Source organism: Trachypithecus francoisi, unplaced genomic scaffold (assembly GCF_009764315.1).
Source record: "Trachypithecus francoisi isolate TF-2019V2 unplaced genomic scaffold, Tfra_2.0 Contig01603, whole genome shotgun sequence".
In the NCBI taxonomy this organism is placed as follows: Eukaryota; Metazoa; Chordata; class Mammalia; order Primates; family Cercopithecidae; genus Trachypithecus; species Trachypithecus francoisi.
In genome coordinates, this window is record NW_022681445.1 from 2,787,667 (window position 1) to 2,801,898 (window position 14,232).

Genomic DNA, 14,232 nt, shown 5'->3' on the forward strand with positions numbered 1-14,232 from the left:
CAGTGATTTAAATTCCTTTCACTCATTCAACAAACATTTACTAAGCATGTTGGAAGTCATGCATCCAAGATAAATGTGATCATCTCCACTCTCAAAGGATATATAGAACAAGAAGACATATGTAAAGATATATGTAGGACAAACTCTTAAAGATTGATTTTTTGGTAAATATAATGGTACTATTACAAATTATGTTATTCTTTCAAAAGAAATTATCATTAAGTTATTCTGTACCTTTATTTTGACTTAAATCAATGGAGCTAAGGAAAAAGATTTGAAACAGGTATTATTTTTCTCTTTCTCCTGGGCCATATTTACCAATTTTTAAATTTTCTTTTCTCTTTCCACGTGTGTGTGTGTGTGTGTGGTGTGTGAGAGAGAGAGAGAGAGAGAGAGAGAGAAAGAATTTGTAGTTCATGGAAGACAAGAAAACTTTAAAATGTTCTAATACCTGGGGCAGGACTGAATAAAAAGTATATTTCACTTTTTGAGGCCTCGTTGTGAGAATGGGGCAAAATTAATTTTATGCCAATTGCACCATTTTCTTTACCCCATAGTATTTGAGAGCTGGCTCCAAGTCCTTTTCTCCAAGGACAAAAATAAGAGACTAACGAGACTTATTTTTCTCCCCCATAGTTCCCAGCACTGGGAAGACTGGGGAAACCCCAGGTTTCACAAGAGACACACAAATCTAGCCTCTCATTCCACATCTGCTTGCATGGTAATTGGGCCGTTTCAGGGAGCCAAGGAGGAGTTAGGGAAGGCATGGTCACCAAGACTTGCGTTAGAGGACCACATTGGGTAGGGATCTAGGGTCTGCCAGGAAGAGGTTAGTGCACTCTAGAGAGCCAGATTCACGTCGCTTCTCAGCCTTTTGGCTAAGATCAAGTGGAGAACCAGATTCAGAATTAGCCTCTGCTCTACCTGTCAATGTTCAGAGTGAGAACTATCAGCAGAGCAGCCTATGGCAGTGATTATACATCCACTAAGTGAGTTAAGAGGACTCTTGAATCAGCCTACCCCATAGTTTCTGAAGGCGACAAAACTGCGTTGAGTTAGCTTGAAGGCTATGCACATACATACCTGTAGTATTAGAGCTTATGTAGAGGAATTACAGGGAGATAGATAAGAGGAAAGAAGGCCTACTGATGTTTGGAACAAAAGGTAAAAATAAGGCCGGACGCAGTGGCTTACGCCTGTAATCCCAACACTTTGGGAGGCCGAGGCGGGCAGATCATTTGAGGTCAGGAGTTCAGGACCAGCCTTGCCAACATGGTAAAATCCCATCTCTACTAAAAGTACAAAAATTAGCCAGGCATGGTGGTGGGTGCCTGTAATCCCAGCTACTCAGGAGCCTGAGGCAGAGAATTGCTTGAATCCGGGAGATGGAGGTTGAGGTGAGCTGAGATCGCACCACTGCACTCTAGCCTGAGCAACATGATAAGACTCCATTTCAAAAAAAAAAGGTAAAAATAATATCTCCTTTCCCTTTAAGTGGTTTTTAAAAAATGTTCAGATATCTAAGCTTCATAATTTGGAGAGTTTTAAGTTGTTCAATTCCTTCCAATAAGGACTAAATATTTAATGAACATTTACATTGTTTCTATTAATTTTTCTTTCCTTACCGTGGCTAAAAATTTTCCTTAAAGAAGACAAGGAAGAGACAAGCCATATCCTTTGATGCTCACTGCTAAATTGAGGAATTGGGTTGTATTTTCGCTAAAAAGACATGGCATTAATGTTTGCTATGACCAGTCCCAGCAAGCTGTAAGAAACCACCTCCACTAAGGATATTATGGAAATGCAAGTGCCGTTCTCCTCTAACAACTCAACATTCTCTCTTCTCACCTATTTATTACCTAGAACCAGCATGGGATCTGGAACATGTGCCCCACATATTTGAGGACTGATGGAGCTAACTGATGACTGGTGCCTGGGAAGGCAGCATGTTTGCCACCCTGTTCTCACTTCTGAAGGAGCTGGAAGATTTCGTTTCCAAAGCCTCTGGCCAGATCACACTCCCCCTCCCCCAAGCTGAATGCCTGGGAATCATCTCTTTTTCACAGACAGGAAGCCCTTATCTCACCATGAAGTCTTGGCAGCAAAGACTGGTAAAGAGGAAAGAACAAACTGGGAGGCAGTTTTCCATTTGATACATGTATTCACTGTAGAAAATCGGAGTCCACTTCAATGACTGGTCTCTTGAAAGAACTGTGTCTGTCAGTCCATCAACAGATATTTATTGAACCCTTACTGCATACCAGGCACCATGCAGGGCCCACAGCAGTACCTTTTCCAGGGAATCACGCAATATAGTGGAAGAAGTGAGGGCTTTGGAATTAGACCTTGAACCAGTCAAAATTTCAGTGTGAAAGTGTTTTATGCTACCATTTCACTTTGTGATCCAAAGGCAAGGAGGAAGGTAAACCAGTAGTATAAAATGATTTCACATAGAATTTCGAAACAGCAGAAGGGTTGCTAGAAATAACAAGGCTAACCACATTATTTCCTACAAGGGCACCTTAGGGATCCCTGTTTTAATGAATAAATAAAAATGATGTGTAATTATCATATCAATTGCTTGCATCTAAGTGAGTGCTTCTGGAGTTATTTGATAGTGCTTAAAAATCTTTGGTCTCTGAAGTGCATTTAACCATCTTCTTAACTCTTATCTATATTATTAATTTGCAGATCAAAGTTAACGTGGTGCTATGCAAATGAAGGGACTTCAAATGAATGAGATTTTACTGTAAAATTTAAAATCCATATTACTTGTAACAGAGCTGCAATATATTTTGAGGACATACCTCAACACATCTAAAAGAGACATTATGGTTTAAAGCAGTGTTATTCAATAGAATTTTCTGCACTGATGGAATATTCCATATCTACGTTGTCCAAATACAATAGTCACGAGCCACATATAACTACTGAGCACTTAAAATGTGGCTAGTGTTAGTGGCTCATGCCTGTAATCCCAGCACTTTGGGAGGCCAAGGTGGGCAGATCACGTGAGGTCAGGAGTTCGAGACCAGCCTGGCCAACATGGCAAAACCCCATCTCTACTAAAACTACAAAAATTAGCTGGGTGTGGTGGTGGGTACCTGTAATCCCAGCTACTCGGGAGGCTGAGGCAGGAGAATCACTTGCACCCAGGAGCCAAGATCATGCCATTGCTCTCCAGCCTGGGTGACACAGTGAGACTCCGTCTCAAAAAAAGAGTGGCTAGTGTGACTGAGGAACTGAATTTTAAATTTTAATTAATTAATTAATTAATTTTTTGTTTTAAATTGAGACGGAGTCTGGCTCTGTTGCCCAGTCTGGAGTGCAGTGGCGCAATCCTCGGCTCACTGCAGCTCCACCTCCTGGTTCATGCCATTCTCCTGCCTCAGCCTCCCGAGTAGCTGGGACTACAGTCGTCTGCCACCACGCGGCTAATTTTTTTGTCTTTTAGTAGAGACGGTTTTCACCGTGTTACCAGAATGGTCTCGATCTCCTGATCTTGTGATCCACTTGCCTCGACCTCCCAAAGTGCCAGGATTACAGGCCTGAGCCACCCCACCCACCAATTAATTAATTTTAAACAGCTGTGTATGGTTAGTGGCTACCTTATTCAACAGTATAGGTTTAAAGAAAAAGTGAAATTGGATGCTGGGAACCCAAAATCCAGCTCTATCCTTGCTATCTTGGACAATTAAGCTCTGTGAGCTTTAATTTTCTCACTTAAAATGGGAATATAGGCTAGGGCTCAGTGGCGCACACCTGAAATCCCAGTGCATTGGGAGGTTCAGGTGGAAGGATCGCTTGAGGCCAGAGTTCAAGACCAGCCTGAGAAACACAGCAAAACCCCCATCTCTACAAAATATTTAAAAATCATCCAGGTGTGGGGGGCATGCCTGCAGTCTTAGCTCCTTAGGGGGCTGAGGCAAGAGGATCACTTGAGCCCAGTAGTTTGAAGTTACAGTGAGCTATGACTGCACCACTGCACTCCAGCCTGGGCAACAGAGTAAGACCTTGTCTCAAAAATAAAATAAAATAAAATAAAGACGGAGGGAGGAATATAAATAATATCTACATCACAGTATTTGGGGTAAGAGGAATTGAGGTAATGTTTGGGCATTCTCTTATTTCCAAATAAGTACCACCGAGTACAAAATTAAATATGTGGAAAATAAATACTCAACTCTTTATTTTAAAGGTAGTTTCCATCCCCAGAGAGCTATAAAAGATTATTAAGTTCATGATTATTTTCACCTTTCAGATTCAATATTTAGCAGCAATGCTTATAACTATTGGCTGTTAAGTAGCACCACCAGCAGTAACCAGAAATGGTCGTGTGACAGCTTGGGGGTATCAATGTATAGTACACAAAGGGCTGGTAGTCCGAAAGTTTAATTTACAGAAGTTGAGCCTGCCTGTTGGAAAAGTACACTGAGAACCGAAAAGCATGAGAAAAATGTTAATGAAATCACTTCTTTATTATTGTTACCATTAATAATGTAATCCATTTTAATTGCCCAAGGAGGTTAAATAAGCCTATTCAATTTAATAGAGAAATCAAGGCATAAATTAGCAGCATAGGCAAGTGGTCAGGAGCTTGAGTCCTTTTGTTGAATATAATTACATAAAATAAGGCATGGAAAGTACTTAGTCCAGGGCATGTCACCCTAAAATGTCAACTATTATAATGATGATAAGTGATGCATTTGGGAGACCATGAAATTAGGCCTTTGTCTATTTTCAATTTGCAAAAGGTATTGGAATGCAGAATGATATTTGCACAGATTTAATTTACATGACTGGAACATAGAAGAATCATCTCAACTTTCCATATCTGCACCAGTCCAGAACTGAATCTAGTTGTTTTTTTTGAAACAGAGTCTCACTCTGTCACCCAGGCTGGAGTACAGTGGCACGATCTTGGCTCACTGTAACCTCCACCTCCTGGGTTCAAGCAATTCTCCTGCCTCCGCCTCCCAAGTAGCTGGGATTATAGGCACCTGCCACCATGCCTGGCTAATGTTTTTTGTATTTTTAGTCAAGAGGGGGTTTCACCATGTTGGTCAGGCTGGTTTCGAACTCCTTACCTCAAGTGATTCGCCTGCCTCGGCCTCCCAAAGTGCTGAGATTACAGGTGTCAGCTACCATGGCCAGCCTGACTCTAGTTGTTTTGATACCACTTCAAATCTAATTTTGAAATGAGGCATGAATGAATGAATGAATCAATCAATCAATCAATGCCTCCTGATTCCCCCATTAACTCAATACAATCAGCTAGTAAAACTCATGAGTCTTCAATATACAGTACAAATTTCTCCAAATTTAAGATAACATGGAGGCAACTGGGGAAGGGACCAACTGGGCAAAATGATCAATCAGTCATGTAGCTCAAGTGTCTGCTGAATATGACCTAGACTACTTTCTGAGGAATATGGTGCTTAAACCAGCCACCCATATCCATTCCAAGGGACATGAGAAGCTTTTGACAGGATGCTGGGACAGGAGAGAGCAGGGCCAGTGTTCATTCTCAGGGTAGTGGAGTGAAACCAGTTTCATAGTTAAGCAAAGAAATTCCCTCTGCCTCGTTGTTGGGAAGTTGCCTCTGGCCCTCAATCTCTTCTTCACATCATCTGGGGTCCTTCTTAACACTTTGTCCCACTGCCTAAACTTTCTCCATCTAGAACTCATTCAGTTTAACAAGGCTCCCCTAGAAACACGTTCCCCGGGCACCCTCTCCCCAAGAGAAAAGACCATATAAACAGGTCTCACTTACGTGACAGTTGCATAACATTGAATCCAGAAATGGATAGTCTTCACTTGAGGTCAGGAGTTTGAGACAAGCCTGGCCAACATGGTGAAATCCCATCTCTACTAAAAGTACAAAAATTAGCTGGGCATGGTGGTGCATGCCTGTAGTCCCAGCTACTCGGGAGGCTGAGGCAGGAGAATCGCTTGAATCCGGGAGGCGGAGGTTGCAGTGAGCCGAGATCGCACCATTGCACTCCAGCCTGGGCAGCAAGAGCGTAACTCCATCTCAGAATAAAAGGAATGGATATTCTAATCAGGATTTTGTGACGTTTCTACTAGAAGAATTTCTCATTTCATAGGATAAAGAACATTTTGTTAAAACATTTCTGCAACACCCTCAGGCTCCCATAGCATATCGATCTGACCTTTTTTTTTAGTAAGCAGATTTGTTCTTGTCATCTAAGTCTATCCAGGGAGCTGACATACTCTGCAAGGGGATAAATAAATATTAGTCACAATTCGTTTTCTTTGTTTTTTTTTTTTATCACCTTAAGATGGAGAAGATAATAATTCCATTTTTAGTGCGACTACTAATTAGTACAGATTCATTACACTCGCGATACATAGGACTTTACTTTTTGAACTGACTTTGGTCTTCAATAAGGCAAAAATCAGTAAGAAAGTATTCACATTACCTTGCGCCACAATTGCGGAGCGCGATTGTCCTCTTCCATGATGCACTCCTGATGGCCTACCATGCCTGCTCCTGATCTTTTTATCTTCTGTAGAGGCCTCCTCCCTTTGGAGTTCTTTTGAGTCACAGGATGAAATTTTTGTTGCTACTTGACCAAAGGTCAAGCAGGCTCTCTGTGCCCAGCGCTCAAAGATAAGCTCGTGAGAGCCGCCACTGCACTCCAGCATGGGCGGCAGAGACGCCTCCGTCTCAAAAAAAAAAAAAAAAAAAAAAAAAAAAAAAAAAAAAAAAGATAAGCTCGGAGGAGCTCAGAGTGTCCCAGTTATGGATAAGGAGAGATTTGAGTTGCGGGGACTCTTGCTTTATTTACCACAAGCCTCCTCTTGTCCCCTCTGGGCTGTTGTTCATTGACAATTGCTGTGCTCTGAACTAGTGCTATGATGGCCTGTTGTGTGGGGACAGGCAGGTTGTAGTGAAAGCTGCAGTCGTGAAAAAGGCTATTGTTTAATCTACCCCGTCCCTCGCTGAAGCTATGGCAACAAATTCCGTTGGTGAATTAACTATGTCATTGTGCACTGGCTCAACTGATTATGCTCCTAGAATGACAAACATTTTCTCTCTCTTTTTTTCAAGACAAACAGTGACTGAGACCTTGAAGTGTTAATATACAACTCAGCACTTTCTTTAAATAGGAGAATAAAGATGGAGAATATAAATCTCTCAAACATATTTTAATTGATTCTAATAAACATTTTATCCCTTCCAAGGAGCTATTCTCAGCACCATTGATGATGAATTTGTGCATCTTAACTATGTAGAGTCTTTGGAATTTGTGTTAAGGTAATTTTCTCTCAGATAACTCTGTGTTAAAAGAACTCTTTAAATATGCATGTGCTTCAGTCTTTCTGAGAACAAGATTCTTTTTAAATCTAGCTGCACCAAAGGGCTATGGAAACTTTGGCTGCAGACTGTTACCTCAGTTCAGAGGGAAGGCAGCTGCTCCACCTAAACTCACCTTTGCCAAGTAAAGATATCCTTTGTCCCATCCTAGCAGGAAACTCTTATGAGCTTTCTCCTCTATTTCAATCTCCAGGACAGTAAAACGTGCTCTGATTGGTCGAAGGATGCTTTTCCAGACTCCCCCATCCCTCCCCACCATTCACTCATCTATATCTTCTCCATCTGGTACCCTGCCAGTCACTGGGGGAGCTCTCCCGGTGGCCACACTGTGTTTCCTAGCGTGGTAGTGCGTAGTGTTCTGACTTGCTAAGCTGGAATCACATTTCCCAGGATCCCCGTCCCTGAAGGCGTTGGGTTAGAGTTGACCAAAAGAGAATTTGCACAAGAGATGGGAGGTAGGAGTGAAGCAGGAGCCGTTACTTTCCAAAAGTTGTTGTGGTTAGGCATGGTTACAAACAGAGGTAGAGGTGAAAGGGGATCCCGCTTGTCCTCACTCCCCCTCACTCTGTGTCCAGATTTTTTTTTCTGAGTGCTGACCCTGTGACTAACAGAGGCCCCAGGGCCACCACCGGACACTTGGCTGCAGACCATAGAGGTAGGAACAGCTTCCCATAGGTCTCCCCAACCCGGCTTCCCCTTCCCTTGCACAGCTGGATGTGCTGGGCTTCTCAGACTGATGGTGGGTGGCTCCTCCCATCTTCCAATTTCCTCCTGGACCTCCATCACCCATCCCTCTCAAACATGGGCCGGACTATTCTTGTGATAAATCGCTTCCTCCACAGCTCATCATGGTTTTGCTTCCCTGACTGAACTCAGATTAACAATACTTATTTTTTCCCAACAATACAAGTATACGTTAGAGAGCATCCTCAGCATGGAGAGAGGTTAGAGGGCCATAGGGAGAAAACTCCATGGAACTGGAGTCGAAAAGTATCTGAGGAGCCCAAGGAAATAGACGTTATATTTGTATCAGATATCTCCCCACAGTTGCTGATAGCCCTCACTCTGCAAAGCCTCTCTTTAGATCCAAACAGTTAGCTCTTCCCTCTTCTTCCCTCTTGTGGCTTCCCCTCATCCTCATTCTGTTTATTTGTTTGTTTGTTTGGAGATGGAGTTTCACTCTGTCACCCAGGCTGGAGTGCAGTGTCATGATCTGGTTCATTGCAACCTCCACCTCCGAAGTTCAAGTGATTCTCCTGCCTCAGCCTCCCGAGTAACTGGGATTACAGGCATGCACCACCATGCCTAGCTAATTTTTGTATTTTTAGTAGAGATGAAGTTTCACCATGTTGGCCAGGCTGGTTTAGAACTACTGACCTCAGGTGATCCACCTGCCTTGGCCTCCCAAAGTGCTGGGATTACAGGCATGAGCCACCGCGCCTGGCTATCCTCATCCTCATCCTCATTCTTTTTTTGTTTGTTTGTTTGAGGCGGAGTTTCACTCTCGTTGCCCAGGATGGAGTGCAACGGTGCGATCTCAGCTCACTACAACCTCCACCTCCCAGGTTCAAGCGATTCTCCTGCCTCAGCCTCCTGAGTAGCTGGGATTACAGGCATGAGCCACCATTCCCGGTTAATTTTGTACTTTTAGTAGAGACAGGGTTTCACCATGTTGGTCAGGATGGTCTCGAACCCCCAACCTTAGGTGATTCACTCTCCTCGGCCTCCCAAAGTGCTGGGATTGCAGGCATGAGCCACTGCACTGGGCCCTCATCCTTATTCTTATCTTGCACAGATCATGCCCCAAAAGAGGCTGGGATTGGCCATCAAAGGTAAGCCACGCTACAGAGGTAGGTACCAGGTAGTGAACGAAAACAGAAACAAAACGAAACCATACCTAAGTCCTGGGCACATTATTTCCTCCAGATTTATTCACTGGATCCGTTGAAATGATGGCTCAACTTGATGCAGCACGGACAGGTCAACTCAAATAGAAAGTTTCCCTGATACTAACTGAAGCCTGGTTCAGCTGTCAGGAAAAATCATCCACCTCTGTTTGCACTCATTTGCTCTTGTCAGTAATGGAAAAATTACTCTTGTGTCATTAAGGCCCAATGGTTTACAAGAGAGGCATATTTTGAAATTGCTTCTTGCTGTCATATCTTAGAATAATAGTGCATTTGACTATATTTCCAAGCTTCTTGTCTCACATCCCAAAGAAGGATCACTACCAATCTACTCCCTCAGTTAATTCCTGCTTAGAGCAGGTAATTCTTTGTCATGAGCACGAGAAAGGTGAGAGGGTAGGTTTTGATTAATTATGACTGTAAAACAAAGATAATGAGGACAGAGTCACCAATACCACTACATACTCTATTCTCATCACAGACCTAGTTGTGTCAGTAAATTAAGCCATTTACCCTTGGATTATGGAGATGTCTATTATCCAAACACTTATGGTGGCTTTCTGGGGTCTTCTCTATTTTTGAGAGTCTCATGAACTAAAAATGGTATCAGGGATTCATATTGAAAGTTCTGTAGCACTGTACAGTGACTACAGTTAAGATAATTTTACTGAATCTTTGCAAATAGCTAGAAGAAAAACTTTTGCATGTTACCAACACAAAGGAATGATAAATGTTTAAGTGATGAATTTGCTAATTACCCTGATTTGATTATTACACATGGCACACATGTAATAAAATATCCCACTGTAGCACACAAATACGTACAATTATTATGTGTCAATTATAAATAATAATAATAAAAGATCATTTGCAACAACATGGATGGAACTGGAGGTCATTATCTTAAGTGAAACAAGCCAGGCAAAAAAAGACAAATGTTGTACGTTCTCACTTATATGTGGGAGCTAAAAAGTTTGATCACATAGAGGTGGAGAGTGGAAAGACAGATAACAGAGACTGGAAAAGGTGAGTGGTGGGAGAGGGAGGATGAAGAGAAGTAGGTTAAAGGGCACAAACATACAGTTAGATCGAAGGAGTAAATTCAATGTTTGATAACAGAGTGGGGTGACTATAGTTAACAAAAGTGTATTGTCCTGAGGTGATGGGCCACACTAAATACCTGACTTGATCAATATGCATTATATACATGTGACAAAATTTACATGTACCCCATAAATTTCTGCAAATAAAAAAATAATAACATAAAAGGGAAAAAAGACAAAAGATTGTATTTTACTCTCTCCTACCACAAGGGGTGCTCAGAGCTCTGAATCGCCCAGGTCCGTATAGCTGGAAATGGGTTGGCAGCAGGTCTCAGCTACCTTGTATAGCACTTTATGTGAATTAAAAAAAAAAAAAAAGAGCACTCCTCTGAGCTAAAGCAGCTATGTGGTGAACCCTGTGTAATCTCCCAGTCTGCAGGGAACCTTTGCAGCCCCTGAGCCTCAGAGAAAAGGGAGTTGTTGAGGAAGCAAACTGTGTCAGCCCCATCACAGGAGGTACACACCTGAATTTGGGGGACAAGTATCTTCTCTGGCTAGGGGGTATTCTATGCCAGGAGGGATGGTCAACTAGGCCTCAGCTCTAGAGCTGGTGAACCGTCCTCTTTTCCACTAATTCCCAGCAGCATTTTGTTTGCCTTTCTAGTACCTCACCTGTCGGTAGGGAGTGCCCGGAATCATGGCCTTGGGCCCCATTTTGAGGGTCCTACTTTGGCTCTCCTCCTCTGAGGAGTCCATGGGCCAAGGAGACAGGGTGCACGTATGGAGACCCCCATCCTCCTTCTAGAACACTCAAGTTCTCTGCCCAAATTCCTGAGTCTGCTTCCAGGGTCTGTTTGGCCTCTTCCTCATGACCACCTTCTCAGGAGTAACCTCACTGCAGAGTTGCACATCTCTAGGCACAAGGGGTGGTCAAGCAAGGGATTGCAGCAGGAGGATGTGAGCAGAACCTGGATGTCTAGGCTGGTTCCACCCTGCGGTGGGGAACAGAGAAGGGGCTCTGCTCACCACCACCTTTCCTGCAAAGAACTCCAAACGACTTGACCTCCTAGGTCATTAACAAGATATATTTGTCAAGTTAGGAAGATGGGATATATGTACAATCTGTTAGCAAGATTTCAAACTTTTAAATATTTAAACCTATAATACATGGGCCTCCATTTATACTCTTGCTCTGACCCCACAACTTTTAGAGGCAAACCCAGCTGGGGGTATTTGAAATCACTCTGGAAATGAGTGACTTAGCCTTTTCCAGTGATTTTAATTATACAGTTAATTATAGGTAGTTTGTCATTAAAAATCTAATGATCTCTGATATATGAACAATACGATTTTTCTGCATCGAAGTAGCTGAGGGCTAGATTCTGGACTAAGGTGAAATAATCTGCTCTACCCCTAGAATACTTCTTGGTACAGAGTAGTTGCTTTAAAAATTATTGTCGGCCTGGCATGGTGGCTCACACCTGTAATTCCAGCACTTTGGGAGGTCAAGGTGGGCAGATCACCTGAGCTCAGGAGTTCAAGACCAGCCTGGCCAACATGGTGAAACCCCGTCTCTACTAAAAATACAAAAATTAGCCAGGTGTGGTGGCAGGCACTTATAATCCCAGCTACTCAGGAGGCTGAGGCAGGAGAATCGCTTGAACCCAGGAGGCGGAGTTTACAGTGAGCCGAAATCAAGGCACTGTACTCCAGCCTGGGTGACAGAGCAAGACTGTGTCTCAAAAAATAAAACAAAATAAATAAAAATGGAAATCATTGTTAAGTGAATAATGAATCCGGGAAGCATTTTGTAACTGCTTTTCATCATTTGTGGTGTGCTTGCTGATTAACTGGGCTGCAGAAACTCCTCTTTGACTGATGACGTTATCGAAGGCTGCTTTGGGGATATTAGCCCTGAGATGAAATAAAGGAACAGATGAGAAGATGGCAGGCTCCATGGGTCTGGAGGAAAGTGACTACTGATGACTCCCTACCTTTTTGCTTTTTCGGATCTCCTAAAATTAACTATCACAGTTCTGAAGAAGGAATGCAAAGTATGGATTTTATTCCAAAGTATGGACTAGAATCGTAGTCCATCCACGGAATATCAAGACATACACAAGTTTCAAGCAGAATGTAGGTATTTTTACATATTACTGTTTCTATTGGATTATTGGACATCTACTGTGTGTCAAACCTGAAACCAGGTGAAAAATGAAGACAATTACCACAGTATCAGCCTTCATGGAATTATAAATCAGTATATGAGTTCTGTATTAGTCTGTTCTCACTGCTGATAAAAACATACCCGAGACTGGGTAATTTATAAAGAAAAGAGGTTTAATGGACTCACAGTTCCATGTGACTGAGGAGGCCTCACAATCATGGTGGAAGGTGAAAGGCACGTCTTACATGGCAGCAGACAAGAGAGGGTGAGAGCCAAACTAAAAAGGAAACGCCTTATAAAACCATCAAATCCCATGAGACTTATTCACTACCATGAGAATAGTATGAGAGACATAGCCCGCATGATTCAATTACCTCCCACCAGGTCCCTCTCATAACATCTGGGAATTACAGCAGCTAAAATTCAGGATGAGATTTGGGTGGGAACACAGCTAAACCATATAAAGTTCTGTTAAACTGAATATCTCCCTGACTTAAATGATCAATTTTATGCCCCAACTCCAAAGCATCACTCTCTATTCCCCCTTACTCTGCTTTGCTTTGTTTTAGAATACCAACTACCAAGGAATATAATATATTATGTTTATTGGTTTATTGTCTGTCTCTCCCAATAGAATGTAAAGGCAGGGACTTTGCCTCGCTGCTGATATTCCCAGTGCCTAGAACAGTGCCTGGCACATATTAAGTGCTCAATAAATATTTTGTGAATGAACAAATGATTTTGGCATTGAATTGCACTATTTTCTTCTTGTTCAACATGGCTTTGAGTGGATGGGAGAATAATGCAAAGAAAAACAATCTGATTTCACAATGAGAGATACTCCTGAAATAACTATTGGCAGACAAATAATGCTGAAGATGGAGTTAGGATCTGGAGAACAACTAGTGTCAAAGAAAAATATATGCATTGAAAAATTGTAGGGAACAATAACCTTTGGAATTCATTAGTTTTCTTTTTAGACACACAGTAGTTTTTTTTGCAGTAGCTTGGTGAAACGACCCAGCTCCAAGCAAATAAATGTCTTTGAAGTTTGTTGATCCATTAGGCCATTAACAAAACTTCCCTAAGCTGTTGGAGTGATAAGCCAAGTGACTCAGAAATTGTTTTCCTTCCCCTACCTCACAACAATTATTTTAATGGATCACTGGCACTTTGCAGACATTTTTCTTACTAATAGAAAAACTCACTTTCTGCTTGGTGTGAAACTGAATTAGAAGAAAACTGAGCATAATATATTTTGTAGTTGCTTTTACATCTTTCTCATGACTTTTTGCCATTTGCCAGCAACACTTGCATGATGCAAGACTTTTCTGCTTGATCTGAGAGCCTAACCCATTGTATCTGCCCACCTTTCCCTTTCCTCTTCTCCATTCTCCCATCTACCAAGGCGAAAGAGAGTCTTTACCTTCAAATGTGAATCCTGAAGAAATTATTGTATTGGAGGGGCCACAAGTTAAAGAATTTCTAAGAACTGCACCTCCAAATGTTCATGACTGTGGACAATGCAGCTGCATCAATTCGTGATTAAAAGAGAAACACACTTAGACATCCAGTGCCATCTATAAGAAACAGGCCCCACCAGACACTAAATCTGCTAACATCTTGATCTCAAACTTCCTGGCCTCCCAAATTGTGAGCAATAAATTTCGGTTGTTTATAAATTACCCAGTCTAAGATAGTTTGTTATAGCAGCCCAGACTGAGACATCCCTCAAATTCATCTATAGATTCAGTGTAATCTCAGTCAAAATTC